This window comes from Petromyzon marinus, chromosome 82 (genome assembly GCF_048934315.1).
Source record: "Petromyzon marinus isolate PM22_M1 ecotype Great Lakes invasive population chromosome 82, UKy_Petmar_22M1.pri1.0, whole genome shotgun sequence".
NCBI classification, from domain to species: domain Eukaryota; kingdom Metazoa; phylum Chordata; class Hyperoartia; order Petromyzontiformes; family Petromyzontidae; genus Petromyzon; species Petromyzon marinus.
In genome coordinates, this window is record NC_133747.1 from 456,547 (window position 1) to 473,809 (window position 17,263).

At 50.0% G+C, this 17,263-nt stretch overlaps 1 long non-coding RNA gene across 2 annotated transcripts; it reads right to left on the reverse strand.

Moving 5' to 3' along the window:
* Positions 1-2,708: 2,708 nt before the first annotated feature.
* LOC142907700 (uncharacterized) lies at positions 2,709-16,940 on the reverse strand. Of its 2 annotated transcripts, none has more exons than XR_012931205.1 (5): positions 16,785-16,940; positions 14,524-14,640; positions 9,023-9,170; positions 3,698-3,781; positions 2,709-3,431 (listed from the first exon to the last, which is right to left on the reverse strand). It is a non-coding gene; the product is annotated as an uncharacterized LOC142907700 (long non-coding RNA). The 2 variants fall into 2 exon arrangements; XR_012931204.1 differs by having other exon boundaries at positions 3,698-8,276.
* Between the last annotated feature and the right edge of the window lie 323 nt (positions 16,941-17,263).

The window sequence follows — 17,263 nt, forward strand, 5'->3', positions numbered from 1 at the left end:
GTGTTGATAATTGTTTGTCAGAACAACCAAGGTGATTTGTCCACGAATTTTTTTACAATTGCTGTAATACACTTTTAATGATCATCGAAATGGTATGGCTTGTAAGAGTGTATTTACACTGCTGTGTATGTACACTTGACTTTGACTCGTGTGTGTGTGTACAGGTGTTTGTTGTAAGCAGGAACAGGTTCGCAGATTTGCTGAGCATTTCTGTGAGGTCCTGGGGGAGGGAAAATCCCTCAGCCAGGAAAACATCGTGGCACAAAGTGAGGATGACCCTGCTGAGGCTGCGGTGCCTCAAATATTGGAAGAAGTCACCCCCTGTGGGTGGCTGGCTGAGGTGCCATCTGCTGAGGAAGTATTGAAGGCGATCCGGAGTCTGAGACCAGGAAAGGCAGCGGGCAGAGATGATCTCCCAAGCGAAATGCTGAGGGAGGATGGCGTTTGTGCACAGACTGCCCTATATGACATCATAACAACAGTCTGGACCACTGGACGGGTTCCGCAGGATTGGAAGGATGCCCTGGTGGTCCCCCTTTTTAAGAAGGGGGACCGCACAGACTGTAACAACTACAGGGGCATCTCACTCCTCAGTGTGCCGGGAAAGGTCCTGGCAAGGATTATTCAGCATCGCCTTGCCAGGCACGCTGAGGAGAGGCTTGCGGAGCCCCAATGCGGTTTCAGGAAAGGGCGGTCCTGCACAGATGTCATATTTTCTGTCCGTCTGCTACAGCAGAGGTGTAGGGAATTCCAACAAGACCTACATCTCTGCTTTATTGACCTGGTCAAGGCCTATGATACCATCAGTAGGCCTGGGCTCTGGGTCGTTCTTCGTGCTTTTGGAGTACCTCACCCTCTGCTCACGATCATTAAGGACCTTCATGATGGTGAGCGGGCCCGGGTAAAACTACGTGGCCGGGAGTCAGAGCCATTCCCTGTACACCTTGGGGTGCGACAGGGATGTCCTCTGGCTCCCACATTATTTAACATCTATTTTGACCACGTAGTTCGTGAAGCCTTCAATAGCTGTACCGGGGGAATCTCCATATGGTACAGATATAATGGGAGGCTAATCGATGCCCGGGTGCGGTCAAGGGATGGCTCCCTATTGCTCAACCACGTTATGTCTGCTGATGATTTGGTAATAGCTGCTCAATCAGAGGAGGAGTTGGAGACGCTGCTGCTGAGACTGGAGCGTGCCACTAAGAGGTGGGGCCTTACCATCAGCCCCACCAAAACTAAGCACCTGCCTGGGTATTTTGTACCATCGGACACTCCACCCCCACAACTCCCAATCGGTGATGGGGCAGTTGTGGAGAGAGTGGAGAGTTTCCCATACCTGGGCAGTGTGCTTATGACTGGCTCCAGTTTAACAGCAGAGGTCTCACTCCGAATCAGTCGAGCGGCAATATCTTTTCATCGGTTGCGTAACGCTGTGTGGAAGCTACCTGGTCTGTCACTCCGCACTAAGCTTCAGGTCTTCTCGGCCACGGTCATTCCCTCCCTTCTCTACGCTTGCGAAACGTGGACCCCCCTAATGGAACATCTTCGCCGGTTAGAAACATTTAGGCTGGCCTGCCTACGATCCATCCTGGGTTTAACCAGACTGGATTGTGTGAGGAGCTCACAAATCCTTGAAAGATCTGGGCAGGGTCCCATCGGTGAGCTCCTCCGGCAGGCAAGGCTGCGATGGCTGGGTCATGTAGCCCGCATGCCCAGCTACCGCATGCCGAAACGGCTTTTGTTTGGCCGGATTGAGGGGGCTAAGCGGGCGCGGCACGGGCTAGAGAAGAGATGGAGTGATGTGGTACAGGAGGACGTGGAGCTGAGTGGAGTTGCCGATGACTGGTACCAGCGGTGTCAAGATCGGCCTCTGTGGAGGAGGCTCGTGAAGGATGCTACTGGGCAGTTGGAGGCAGTCGCCCTCCAACAACAACGGAGGGCGGAGGAGCGACGCTCACAACAACGAGCGGAGCGCCGGGTGGCTAAAGCACAGCAGGTTGGCACAGTAGGGGGCACAGGTGGTGCATCAGCCAGTCATCTCAGTCAGTCGACCCGTGGCACCTGGGTCTGCCCAGTGACCTCCTGCCAGCGGGCGTTCGACACTTCACGTGGCCTCACGGTGCACATAGCCTGGCACAAGCGTCGTGGTGACGTCACCGCCACTTAGTGGCGAATGGCGGTTGTTGTTGTAAGCATTGTACAGTTAACGAACCATCAGAAAACTTTAAAAAATCTGATTTGTATTCATCTGCAAAAAAATATTAACGATAATATTGCTGTGCATGCACACTCGCGCGTGTGTACACTGCTGTGTATGTACACTCACGTGTGTATATATGTACTTCTGCGTGTATGTATAACAAACCATAATATAGGAAACACCACAAGACGAGCACTCGTCTGTGTATGTACACGTTTGTGTGCATATGTATGTAGGTACAATCGGTCGTGTTCGCAGTGGAACGCAATCCTTGTGTACATACACTGCTGTGTACACTGCTGTGCATGTACACTGCATTGTATCTCTGTATGTATGTACACCCCTGTATATGCACACTTGTAAGTGAATGCCCACCGCTGTATATATATAGTCGTGTTTGGATACACACTCGTGTGCATGTCTACTCGTCCGTGTTTTTTTTTAAGGAAGAATATGGTATCAATAATGTACGATCAGTCATCTTTAAAAACAAATCAGGTCTTAATTCATCTGCAAGAATTTTAATGTTAAAACTCGCATCAAAATCTGTATTAATTAGCTTGGTCAAACAGTTAAGGAACTAGGAAAATTATTTCACTTTCAGGAATTCAACAGTTATAAAATATTCTCAAATCAAACACTTTAAAGTCGATTAATCATTTCCAATTGACGTCCTTTTCGATTTAAGCTATTCGTCAATAGGACCACAAAGGACTACAAAGCACCACCTTAACGTGACGAAGTCTAGAATAAACTTAAACACTCAAGAGACGGAACTCAACACAAAACACCACTACAAAATGAAAAACAAAAATGGGCCATTCCTAAAACAATACAGCACACATAGGCATAAGTATAATGACCACATTAGCTTAGGAGCGCTGATTAATATGCGGATTGTAAATTTACGAAATCAACAAGTGAATGCAACGTTCATGAAAGGCGACGTCTAGAACCGAAGATTTGCATCCCCAGGGGGGATTATGAGAGATATTTTACAAATGCGCAGGATAATCTGACCCAGTACGTTGCGGCAAAAGGCAAATAAATGGAAGTATGGACTTGAAAAAGACTTGACGCACATAAACAATATTATTTACTGAACCTGAGGCCAAGCTGAACAAGAGGCCAAATTTCTCAATATCAGTAGTAATTGAATGCAGAATGCATTAGAATGGCGTGCATTTTTGTCATCGTCATGAAGTCCTTCAGTGTTCTTATGTTTAACCTGTGAAAATAATCACAAAACGCTGTTATCCTATTACACTGCTGTGCGTATGGACATGCGTAGTGTAGTGTACTGGTAGGGTAGTGGTAGTGTAGTGGTAGTGTAGTGGTAGTGTAGTGGTAGCGTAGTGGTAGTGTAGTGGTAGCTTAGTGGTAGTGTAGTGGTTAGCGCGCTGCTCAATTCTCTTTGGTTCTATTCGGTAAAGTCACGTAGGTAAAAAATTAAAACAACAAAAATCACGGCCTTCATCAGGTGAAGGGACCAACCTGTCCAGCGGACAGCGTTGGAGTGAAGAAAGCCAAGCGCTGGTCGCCTCCCTTTAAGCTGTGAGGGGGCAAACAGCAAACGCCCTGACAAAGAAAATTAGCATGAAATGCACCACTGACAAAGCTTGGAATTAGCACAAGATGATAATACACCACCCTGGGAGTTTGGAATACCACTACTAGAATAAATATACTGTACCATTGAAATTTAGATTTGAAGCTTTCGTGCCTGCAAGGATCCATACTCATTGGTTCTATTAGGTAAAGTCACGTAGGTAAAAAATAAAACAAAAATCACGACCTTGGAAGTTTGGAGAGCCACTATTTGAAATAAATATACTGTACCATTGAAATTAGTTTAATGTTTGGTTCGATTTAGAACATCTTTCCAATGGTTGCTTCATTTGAAACCATCTTCTCGGTTGAAATTGTGTCTGTGTTTGTAGATCTGAATTGCCTCGTGAACAAATCTCTGATGATAACCTGTCGGTTTGCAAAGGACCTTGGTATCGGAGAAAATTATATCGTGATCAACCACAGCGTTGAAACAATTATCAGCTACGGCAGAATTCGTTCTGCCGTGTTTCAAATCTGATTTGTGCTGGCGAATTCGGTCAGAGACATGTTGTTTCGTCTCCCCGATATAGCAATCACCACAAGTGCAGCTCAATTTGTAAACCCCGGAGTACTGTAAATCAGGAATGACATCCTTCACGGATGGGATCAGGTCACGGATTTTGTGTACTGTATTGAACCGGACCAGGATCTTGTGTTTGTTTAGAATTTTGGAGATCTTTTTAGTAACGCCTGCTATATATGGTAGTGTGATGGTTTTGACCGGAGTATCAAGTGGTTGTTTCTGTATGGAGGGAGAAACAGCTTGGCGGATGGTATGGTCAGAGTATCCGTTTCTCTTGAGGGCCAGATGTACGTGTTTTAATTCACTGGCCAGGAGGTGTTGGTCCGAAATACAATGAGCCCTGTGGTATAACGTTTTGATGAGAGAATTCTTTTGAGTCGGGTGGTGGTGGGAATCAGGTTTCAAGTAGGAATCTGTGTGGGTGGGTTTCCTGTAGACAGAATGTCCCAATGAGCAATCAGGTCTCCTCTCAAACAGAACATCCAAGAACGGCAACTTGCCATCTTTCTCCACTTCCATGGTGAATTTGATGGCGGGACGTCTGGAATTAATGTGGTGTAGGAAGAGGTTCAAAGCTGGGAGACCATGTGGCCAAATGACGAAAGTGTCGTCTACATATCTCTTCCACAGGGAAGGTCTGAGGGTGGAAGTCTGGATGGCGTCTGATTCAAATTTCTCCATGAAAACATTGGCTATCACTGGTGATAAGGGAGAACCCATGGGGGTACCCATGGGTTCTCCCTTATGTAGACACCGTGATATTTTGGCAGACTTCTTACGACTGTTTCCAGGCCAGCTGCCAAGTTGCCTTGGAATGCACAGAGACAGCTACCACTGGGAGGGGTGTCCAATTTCAAATGCGTTGAGATGCGAGATGTGAGTGGCTCATTGTGCTCATTGCACTCTGAGATGCCTTTGATGTCAAGGGAGGCGGCTTTGTCGACCTCAAATCACTGTCGGATATTTTATCGAAATCTTTGGATGGGTTGAAGCAGCCAAAGGGTCGCACACTCATCGCTCACCGCTTACAGTTCAGATCTTGTTTCCCGCCCTGGCTATTACTGCCGCTGCATTAACCACAAAGATACACACCCATTCCGTCACAGCGGATGTTCAGGATCTCCACCGATGTAATTTTAAATGCTTAGGCCACTATGTCCAAGGGGAGAATGACACATACAAATATCACTAAAAATGAATCAGCTAAATTTACACAGCAACGCCACCCACTACTGTGAAACTACAACAGTCTGTGTGAGACACAGCTGCACCTATCTCAAGGATAGCCTTGCCCCATGAGAATGGCAGCGCCAATACCAAGCACACTCACTGGCCATGTCGTTACTGCTGTTAATATTAAGCTCGAATGAATCCACCACACATTCCACCCACGGATGGGGAGATGGCGATGTCTGCCGTAGCAGGAAGATGAAACGGTGTCGTGTTTGTCTCTTCACTGATCTGAGCCAGCGCAGCCCTCCTCCTCACTTGTCCAGGCCTTTGAAGTGAAGTCAGATGTTGTGGAGGAGTCGAAAGAAGAGGTGGAGGAGATGATGGAGGATGAGGTAGAGACAGAGGAGGAGAAATCGGAGGAAGAGAAGGCAAAGGAGGACGAGATTGTGATGGTGACAATGGAGGAGAAGACGGAGGGAGAGGATAAAGACAATACGGAGACGGAAGGCAAGGAGACAACAAAGGATGAACAGATGGTCGTGGTGGAGGAGATGGAGACGACGGACAAAGCGGAAACAATGGTGGTGGTGGAGGCAGAGAAGATGGAGAAGACAGAGGTGGCGCCACCGCCAACACCACCGCAGCAACCACCACCTCTTCCGCTACCACTGCAACTGACACTACCGCCACCACCACCACTGCCACCTCCGCCACCACCGCCACCGCCATCACAGCCACCACCATGGCAAACACCACCGTCACCACGGCTACCACCGCTATCACCTCCACCGCTATCACCTCCACCACCTCCGCCACCACCGCTGCTTCCACCACCACCTCTACCACCTCCCGAGGACAAGGAGGATGAGGAGGATGAGGAGGAGAGAACGGAGAAAACAGAGAAGGGGGAGAAGATGGTGGTGGAGGATGAAGAGGAGGTGGAGGAGGATGAGACAAAGGAGGAGGAGATGGAGGAGTAGGCGTGGTGGCGGTGGTCGTGGATCGGTGCCAACAATGACCGCTATCACCATACGACCCACCCACCCCGTGACACACGCCACACACACACCGCACGGTTCCCCAGAGAGACTGTGCCACTGGGACCACAGCTGGGGAATGAAGCTGAGCAGAAGATGTCAGGACTACAGGGGAGAATGACTGCTATCAGGACACCTCACATCACACATACACACGGGACTATGCCATAAGCATAGCCGGCCCCACACTGGGCCCCTTCCATGCTGGTTTTCATTAGGGGCAGTCCTCATGGGATGACCTTGCCATGGTTTCCAGGACGTGGAAGGGGCAGCTGACCCAGTGTGAGAGAGCTGGAGGGGTCTGGTGCAAACAATGAACAAAACCTGCACGTGCCAAGTCTCAAGGCCACCCTGTTAAGAATTAGGATCAATATCATTGTTGTTATTGTTGTGACTATAAACTCTGTGAAATCAACCCATGAGGACACAACGTAAAGTTGCATTTCTTGCGAGTGCTGCCTGGGTTGGTTAAATGTGCCTTGGCTCGTGTGTGCGCTGTCCCGGCTATGTTTGCGGCGGTACAAGGACAAATAGATAATAAGAGACGTTTTACGAAATGGTTCTTCTTCAGAGCACATACAAGCGGTGGTGGGAAAACATATTCAGGTGATTCGCCTTCTTCCTGACAAATCCGCCCCTCCTCTGCCAAACTGCTACACTGCCCCACCGCTCCACTGCCCCTCTGCTCCACCATCTGCCACAGCAGTTGAAACAAATGATTGAGTATCTTAAATCCACCTGCCTCTGTGCACCAACCAGTGAAAATGGGTGCGCAACAATCAAGCGGCAAGTTGCGTTTGGTGGATTAAAGAGAAAGCAAATGCAGGACTGTGCCACTGCTCCACAATCCCAATTTCTTTGGCAAAATATTCAAAGAATGCTGCTGCTCACTAAACAGGTTGCTGCTTATGTCTTTAACGTGGGGGGTGTTTAGAGGCGGCCCATGGACCTAGTGGTCAAAGCACTGAATTGGCACCACGGAGTACCTGGGTTTGAATCCAGGCAGCAGCCTGTGATCAAAGCAGATTCTCAAGTCTAGCGAGTTAATGGTCTCAGCCCGGTCATCATTCACTGCACAACACAAACTATCACATGGCTGCAATGTGGTTCTCCATGTACTTAGGATAAATTCCAGCTGTAAGAAGTAACAACATTGTTGTGACCAACGTTGCTCTTAAATAAAGAACAGGTGGGAAAGTCCTACCCTTTACGATGTGGACCAGACAGCACTTGAAGGGTAGATGCTCTGTTATATTAGTTTCAGTGGGCCATTCTCTAGCACAAGGCTAGCATCATCATCACCACCCATCAACATTGCCAGCCATCTAAAACACACTCACACACTCACCATGATACTCACACACTCACCCTCAAAAACACGCCCCAACCATCCTACTCTCACACACGTCATGAAAGTCACACATGCACCATTACTCACACACAAGCCTACAAACTCACAATGACAACAGCCGTAATTCGCCAATACATGACGGTGATGTAATCACAACAACCCAGGTGCCATGGGTTGATTGCTGAGCCAGGCTAGGTGCAGGAGGTTATGAAACAGAGCCAGGTCCCATGGGTTGACTGCTGTGCCAGGCTAGGTGCAAGAGGAGGTCATGGGACAGATACTGATGCTATGGGTTGACTGCTGTGCGACAATCCCACTTGGGCGACAGCCAAGGCCAAAGGTCAGAGTGCAGCCAGAAAACTCCTGAACCTGCACCACCTAGAGAGAAGGGGACATGGCGACATGGGGAGAGAGAGGAGGGAGACACGTAAGAGAGAGGGGAGGGAGACACGTAAGAGAGAGGGGAGGGAGACACGGGGAGAGAGGGGAGGGAGACACGGGGAGAGAGGGGAGGGAGACACGGGGAGAGAGAGGAGGGAGACACGGGGAGAGAGAGGAGGGAGACACGGGGAGAGAGAGGAGGGAGACACGGGGAGAGAGAGGAGACACGGGGAGAGAGAGGAGGGAGACACGGGGAGAGAGAGGAGGGAGAAATGGGGAGAGAGGGGAGGGGGACACGGGGAGAGAGGGGAGGGAGACACGGGGAGAGAGAGGCGGGAGACATGGGGAGAGAGAGGGGAGGGAGACACGGGGAGAGAGAGGATGGAGACACGGGGAGAGAGAGGATGGAGACACGGGGAGAGAGAGGAAGGATACATGGGGAGAGAGGAGGGAGACACGGGGAGAGAGAGGAGGGAGACACGGGGAGAGAGAGGAGGGAGACACGGGGAGAGAGAGGAAGGATACATGGGGAGAGAGGAGGGAGACACGGGGAGAGAGAGGAGGGAGACACGGGGAGAGAGAGGAGGGAGACACGGGGAGAGAGGGGAGGGAGACACGGGGAGAGAGAGAAGGGAGACACGGGGGGAGTGAGACAAAGGAGGCACCTGTGGGCCAGATGCCTCCTTTGTCTCCCCCCCCACCACCGCCACTGCTGATGTGTCCACACTGCGCTTGGTTCACACCTTCTTCTGGCTGAGTCGACGTAGAGGAGGCCCAGCCAACGAGCCACCACTTCAGAAGCTTGCGAGCCACCGACGGTGACCGTGAGAGGGAATCCAAATCAGCCTCTCGCCACCCACAATGCACAGCACCGCCTCCACTCGCCCCGGCCTCAGCGGAAGTAGCAGTGGGCGGAGGCGAGGGGGGTGTGGTGGGTGGGGGGTGAGGGGGGTGTGGGGGTGAGGGGGGACATGGGGGGTGGCGCAGGGGGAGTTATGGGGTTGAGGCGTTATGCATAATAAAGGTTTATTTGGGTTAGTCTCCAACACACCGATGTGCCAAAGTAGAAACTAATTGGCACTTTATTAATTGGCTGTGTCGGGTGGTGACGGGTTTAAAGACATTTATATTTACACGATCTTACCGCAAAAAAAAAACATGGGATTGGAGAGTTGGGGGTTTAGAGAGTTATGGGTTTAGTGGTATAAATGTTTGAGGGTTAGGGGTTTTTTAGGGTTTGGGTTGTAGGGGTATAGGGGTTTAAACGGTTAGGAGATTAGAGAGTTAGGTGTTTAGAGGGTTTGGGTTTTAGGGTTTTTAGAGGGTTAGAGGTTTAGAAGGTTGGGGTTTAGAAGGTTAGGTGTTTAGAGGGTTAGGGGTTAGTTAGATTTTGAGATGGTTGGGGTTAGATGGGTTCGGATTTAGGCTAGGGATTAGGGTTGTAGAATGTTAAGGTTTCGAGGTTTACAGGGTTAAGGGTTCTGAAGGTTACGCTTTAGAAGGATATAGGTTTCGAGGGTTAGGGTTTTAGAGGATTTGGTTTTTAAGGGTTTAGAAAGTTAGGGGCTCAAAGAGTTAGGGGTTTGGGTTCAGAGGGTTAGGGGGTTAGAGGCATAGGGGTTTAGAGGGTGAGGAGTTTAGAGGGTGAGGGGTTTAAGGGTTAAGGGGATTAGAAAGTTAGGGTGTTAAGGGTGAAGGGGATTAGAGGGTTATGGTTTTCGAGTATAGGGGTTTAGAGGGTTATAGGTTTAGAGGGTTAGGGGTATAGAGGCTTAGGTGTTTATAGAGTTAGGGTTTTAGGAATCTATGGGTCTATGATTAACACGAACCCTATGGGAGACCCAACGATTAACACTGAACCCTATGTGAGCCCCAGTGATTAACAGTGAACTCTATGGGAGACACAGTGATTAAAACTGAACTCTATGGGAGCCCTAGTGATTAACACTCAACCCTATGGGAGACCCAGTAAATAACAATGAACCCTATGGGAGACCCAGTAACACTCAACCCTATGGAATGCCCAGTGAGTAACACTGAACCCTATGGGAGACCCAGTGAGTAACACTCAACCATATGGGAGACCCAGTGATTGATACTGAACCCTATGGGAGACCCAGTAATTAACACTGAATTATATGGGAGACCCAGTGAGTAACACTGAACCCGATGGGAGACCCAGTGATTAATACTGAACCCTATGGGAGCCCCAGTAATTAACACTGAACCCTATGGGAGACCCAGTGAGTAACACTGAACCCTATTGGTGCCCCAGTGATTAACACCAAACCTTATGGGAGACCCAGTGATTAACACTCAACCCTATGGGAGACCCAGTGAGTAACACTGAACTCTATGGGAGACCCAGTGAGTAACACGAACCCTATGGGAGACCCATTGATTAACATGCAACCCTATGGGAGACCCAGTGAGCAACACTGAACCCTATGGGAGATCCAGTGATTAACACTTAACCCTATTGGAGCCCCAATGAGTAACACTGAACTCTAAGGAAGTCCCAGTGATTAACACTGAACTTTATGGGAGACCCAATGATTAACACCGAACTCTATGGAAGCCCCAGTGAGTAACACTGAACTCTAAAGCCACCCACTCCCGAGTGTGCTGATTCGGTCTCAATAGGTGCTCGCTAACAGCACATTCCCCAACAGTCTCTTCAGGCTAAAAGGGAATCTCAAACAGGGAATGTATTTGTCTTTGTGTGAGAGTGAGTCAGAGTAAGTTTGTGCGAGGGTGAGTTTGTGAGAGTGAGTGAGTTTGTGCGAGGGTGAGTTTGTGAAAGTGAGTTTGTGAGAGTGAGTGAGCTTGTGAGAGTGAGTGAGTTTGTGAGGGTGAGTGAGTTTGTGAGAGTGAGTGAGCTTGTGAGAGTAAGTGAGCTTGTGAGAGTGAGTTTTTGAGAGCGAGTGAGCTTGTGAGAGAGAGTGAGCTTGTGAGAGTAAGTGAGCTTATGAGAGCGAGTGAGTTTGTGAGAACGAGTGAGTTTGTGAGAGCGAGTGAGCTTATGAGAGCGAGTGAGTTTGTGAGAGTGAGTGAGCATGTGGGAGTGAGTGAGTTTGTGAGAGTGAGTGAGCTTGTGAGAGTGAGTTTGTGAGTGTAAGCCTGTGAGTGTGAGTGAGCTTGTGAGTGATCATGTGGGAGTGAGTGAGTTTGTGAGAGGGAGCTTGTGAGAGTGAGTGAGCTTGTGAGAGTGTGATTGAGATTGTGAGAGTGAGTGAGTTTGTGAGAGTGAGTGAGCTTGTGAGAGCGAGCTTGTGAGAGGGAGTGTGTAGTATAGCGATTAGTGTGCTGCGCTACGAACTTGGCGACCCAGGTTTGATTCCCTCTAATGGTCAACACTGGTGACGATTATCTGAACCAGGTATCCCGTAGGTCAACACAGCCTCAAATGAGTGTCTGGTGAGGTGTGTGCACATCACCAGGCACTCATTTGAGGCTGTGTTGACCTACGGCCAACTTCATCTCCCTAGTGGTGATGTGCACACACCTCACCACTAGGGAGACGAAGTTGGCCGTGCCTGTTGCTGGCCACCCACCCCCTCGTGTTCCATGCTGGCTTTCATAGGTGCTTGCTAACAGCATTTGCCCCAACGGTCTGTTATGGCTATACGGGGGATCTTTATCTTTGTGGGTGTTTTTGTGTGTGCATTTGTGGGTGGGTGAATTATTGAGTAGATGAGTGGGTGACCAAGTGAGAATTGGTGGATGAGAGAGTCTGTGAGTGAGTGAATCTGTGAGTGGTTGAGCGAGTGCATGAGTGAGTAGGTGAGTGAGTAGGTGAGGGACAGGTTTAGTGAGTGTGTACATTTGTGTGTGAGTGGGTGAGTAGGTGAGAGAGTGGATTATTTGATAAATGAGTGGGTGGGTGAGTGCATTTCTGAGTGAATTAGTGAGTGAGTGGGTCAGTGAGTGGCTAATTGAGTGGGTGAGTGAGTTTCTGAGTGATTGGGTGGATGGGCGAGTAGGTGGGTGAGTAGGTGAGTGAGTGGATACGTGATTGAGTGAATGAATAAGTTAATCATTGGCGAAGTAGCTGAATGAGGAAGTGACGGAAAGAAATAAATGTGAAAAAGTGGGTGAGTGAGTGACTAATTGAGCAAGTAGATGAGCACGTTAGTGAGTGAGTAAGTGAATGAGCAGGTAATTGATTGAGTGGATGAGTGAGTGGGTGAGTGACTGATGGAGTGAGTGAGTGATGAAATCATTGGGAGGGTGAGTGGGTGAGTGATTCGTGGTTAAGGGAGTGGGTGCTTGAATGAGTGGAAGAGTGGATAGGTAAGTGGGTGAGTGAGTGTGTGGGTGAGTAGGTGAATGAGTTTCTGATTGAGTGGCTGAGAAAGTGGGCGAGTGGGTGATTTATTTAATGAATGGATGAGTGGGTGAATGAGTGGTGAGTGAGTAGCCGAGTGAGTTTCTGAGTGGGTTAGTGGGTGAGTGAGTGGAGGATGAGTGAGCGAGTGAGTCTCCGAGTGAATGGGTGAGTGATTGAATTAGATAATAATTGACCGAGTTGCTGATTGAGTGAGTTACTGAAGGAATGAGTGGGGAAACGAGTGAATTGGTGAGGGAGTGGGTGAGTCAATAAGAAAGTGAGCGAGAGAGTAGATGAGCGAGTTTTTCAGCGAGTGGGTCGGTGGTTGTCGGAGTTTCTAAGTGAGTGGATGAGTGATTTTCTGAGTGCATGAGTGAGCGAGTTAGTGAGTAAGCATTGGTCAGTGAGTGGCTGATTGAGTAAATGAGTAGATAGGTTAGTGAGTGAGTGCGGATGAGTAAAGGAGTTTTTGAGTAGGTGGTTTGGTGGTTGAGTGAGTTTCTGAATAGGTTAGTGGGTGAGTGAGCTTCTTCCTGCTTCTGTGAGCGAGTGAGTCTGAGTGACTCTGTGAGTGAATGGTTGAGCGAATGTGTGAGTGAGTCAGTGGGTGAATGATTGGGTGAGTGAGTTTCTGAGTCAGTCTGTGAGTGAGTGGATGAGCGAGTGGGTGAGCGAGTGGGTGAGAGCTGGATGAGCGAATGGATGAGTGAATGGATGAGTGAGTGGATGAGCAAGTGAGTTTACGAGTTAGAAAGTTGTTGAATGAGTGGGTGAGCGAGTGGGGGAGTAAATGGGTGAGTGGAGGAGTGACATTCTGAGTTGGTGGTTGAGGGAGTGGTTCTTAAGTGAATGGAAGAGTGGATGAGTGAGTGGGTGAGTGGGTGAGTGAGTGTGTGGGTGGGTGCTTGATTGAGAATGTGAGTTGTTGATCGATTGTGTGGGTGAGTGCGTAGGTGAGTGAGTTTCTGAATGAGTGGCTGATAGACTGGGCGAGCAGGTGAGTGAGTGGGTGAGAGTCTCCAAGTGAGTGGGTGAGTGAGTGGGTTGTTGAATGAGTGAGTAGTTGAGTGAGTAGATGAGTGAATGGGTGAAATGATTGAGTGGATGAGTTAATGGTTGCGAGTGAGTCGGTGGGTGGAGGAATGAGTTTCGGAGTGAGTGGATGAGTGAGTGAGTCTGCAAGTGAGCGAGTTGGTCAGTGAGTGGCTGAGCGAGTGAATGAGTAAGTAGGTCAGTGAGTGGGTGCGGATAAGTGAGGTAGTTTTTAAGTAAGTGGGTCGGTGGTTGAGTGAGTTTCTGAATAAGTTAGTGGATGAGAGCTTCTGAGTGAGTCTGTGAGCGATTGAGTCTGTGAGTGAGTCTATCAGAGAGGGAGTCTGTGAGTGAGTAAGTAAGTGGGTGAATCTGTGCGCACATGGGGAAGTGGGCGAGTGAGTGCACGAGTGGGTGAATTATTTTGTGAGTCAGTTTCTGAGCGTGTGAGTGGGTGAGTTTATGAGTGATTCTGTGAGTGGATGCACAAGTGGGTGAGCAAGTGGGTGGGTAAATGGGTGAGCGAGTTCTTGAGTGAGTGGCTGAGTGAGTAGGTGAGGGATTGGGTGAGCGAGTAAGCCTGTGAGTCGTTGAATGGATGGGTGCACGAGTGGATGAGTCTGTGTGAGTCTATGGGTCTTTGTGCAAGTATATTGTCGGTGTTTCGACGGGTCTTTGTTTGAGTTAATTGGTTTCTGTGTAAGTCTATGGGTCTGTGTGAGTCTATGGATCTATGTGCGAGTCTTTGGGTCTCTGTGTGGTGCACATAGCCTGGCATGTGAGTAGGGGGCGTACCCCTGTGCGTATGTGTGGCGGGGACACCGTACCCCTGTGCGTATGTGGGTGGGGTACCGTAACCCTGTGTGTATGTGGGTGGGATACCGTAACCCTGTGCGAGGGGATCTTTCCACCCTGGGGCAGAGGGCGGATCATGAAGGTGGACCCAGAAGCGCTCGGCTTGGGAGACGAACCTTCCTCCTCCTGCTTCTTGTTGTTGTGCTGGGGGGTAGGGGGTGTGGAGAGGGAGGAAGGGAGGAGGAAGAGAGGAAACTAAACTATTTATATTTTACCAGGTGAGGCCCACCGAGCTACACAGCTCTTCTTCAGAATAGAAAAGGCCAAAAATTATCGGTCAACGAAGTGGCTTATCATCACGTCGACATTATAGAAACCTAACACTCTGAACGCGACCACAGGGAGAGAGAGACATGCAAACTTAAATATATAGCAGGTGTGAGGGTAGGGATCGACCCACGACCTCCTGTATAACAGGCGAGGTAGTTACGGGAGAAAGGAGAGGGATAGAGAGGCAGGGAAAGAGAGGGAGGTAGAGGGGGTAGGGGAGAGTGGGGGGAGAGAGGAAGAGGAAGGAAGAGTGGGTAGTGGGTAAAGGGAGGGGGGGCAAATAAGTCAAACTCACAGTATTGCTTGCACTCACCATGATACAATCACCATCAAACTCACACTGTCACATACCATCACTCACATCCTCACCACGATTCTCACACACCCACACACACTTACCCTCATAAACACACCATTACTATCCAACTCGCACACACGACATGATAGTCACACACTCAATCACCATTACTTACACAAAAGCCCACCAACTCACAACAATGGCCACCATTCGCCACTACGTGGCGGTAATATCACAACAAACCAGGTGCCATGGGTTGACTGCTGTACCAGGCTAGATGCAGGAGGAGTACACGAGACAGACCCAGGTGCCATGGGTTGACTGCTGTACCAGGCTAGGCGCAGGAGGAGGTCACGGGACAGATCCTGATGCTATGGGTTGACTGCTGTGCGACAAATCCACTCGAGTGACAGCCAAGGTCAAAGGTTGGAGTGCAGCCAGTAAACTCCTGACCCCTGAACCTGGACCACCCAGAAATAAGAGCGGGATGGAGACACAGGGAGAGATAGGAGGGAGACACGGGGAGAGAAAGCAGAGGTAGGAGGCGAGTGCGTGGAGGAAGCGAGAGCTCCTCTAGAGATGCAGGAGGTAAAGATGGTCCAGAATCAACGACGACTGCAAGGTATGCTGGGAGGCAAGGTCATGTGACCAACGCAGCACAGGGGCCGCAGTGCTGGCTGGAGCCATCGCTGTTGGAGTCGCATGGGCAGAGGACCCAGAACGCATCCTTCATCCCAGCACCTACAGCAACCACAATCACCACCACAACTATAACCAAAACAACCATAAAATAACCACAACTAAAACCACACCTCCAATTAGCACGGTTGGCTGGGTAGGGTGTGATAGAAGTTCAAAATATATACAACTACCATAACAACCATCATAACCACCTACACCACAACTATGACCATTACAACCACCACCTACACAATTATAACAAATATAACCACAAACACCACAACCGCACATATAACCACAACCTACACAACCATAATTATAACCACAACCAAAACCACCACAACCAGAGCTACAATTACCATAACAAACCAACATAACCACCTACACCACAACTGTAACCTCAACCACCACTACAACCACCTATACAACCAAAACTAAAGCCACAATTATAATCACAACCACCACAACAACCACCACAACCACCACAACTACCATCATAACCACAACCACCACCATAACCAAACAACAAAAGTATTGACGCAGATACTACACAACCACTGCATGAGGGGTCTTTATCCCTCTGTGGATGGGTGAGTGAGTTGATGAGTGGGTGAGTGAGTGGCTGAGTGGCTGAGTGAGTGGGTGGCTGAGTGAGTGAGTGGGTGGCTGAGTGAGTGGGTGGCTGAGTGTGAAATGGACTCGAACCTGCACCTCTGCATTGCAAGTCCAGTGAGCTCACGGCCCGCGTGTGGAGGGGTAAAGTGTGGCTACGCCCAGCGTGGAAGAGGAGACCAAATACTCCACATCGCGGCCTCTAGTGGAGACCATTTCTGCCACGACAACAAATCCGTCCCTCCAGAGACACAAAAAAACTCAATTTAACTCATCCCATCAGCCGCAATCTGGCAGTGCCTCTCCTCATCATCATCAGCAGCAGGGCCGTGAACTCAGCAGGCGCCTAGCGCGTGACGGCTGTGGGCCAGGCGCCTCCTCTGCCTCCCCCTCCCCCGCACCACCGCCACTGCTGCTGTGTCCACACCGTGCAAGCTTCTCGCCTTCTTCGGGCTGAGTCGACGTAGAGGTGGCCCAGCCAGCGAGCCGCCGCTTCAGAAGCTCGCGAGCCACCGACGGTGGCCGTGAGCGGGAATCCAAATCGGCCGCTCGCCACCCACAATGCACAGCGCCGCCTCCACTCGCCCCGGCCTCAGCGGAAGAAGCAGCGGGGGGAGGGGCGGGGAGAGGGGGCGGGGTGAGGGGGTAAAGGGGTGGGGCGAAGGGGTGTGGCCATGGGGGGGAGGAGCTCCGGTGAGGGGAGGGGCTCAGGGCTGGTTACGTCGCAGTGGGCGTGGTCTCATGGTACCGCCCCCTCGTCTCGAGCCACGCGCTTCCTCCTGGCAGTTTGTCCGTTAGAGAGGCGGGGAGAGACTCTGGCGAAGGTGAGGAGCGGGGTGGTGGTGTGAGTCTGTGTGTGTGAGTCTGTGTGTGTGTGTGAGTCTGTGTGTGTGTCTGTGTGTGTGT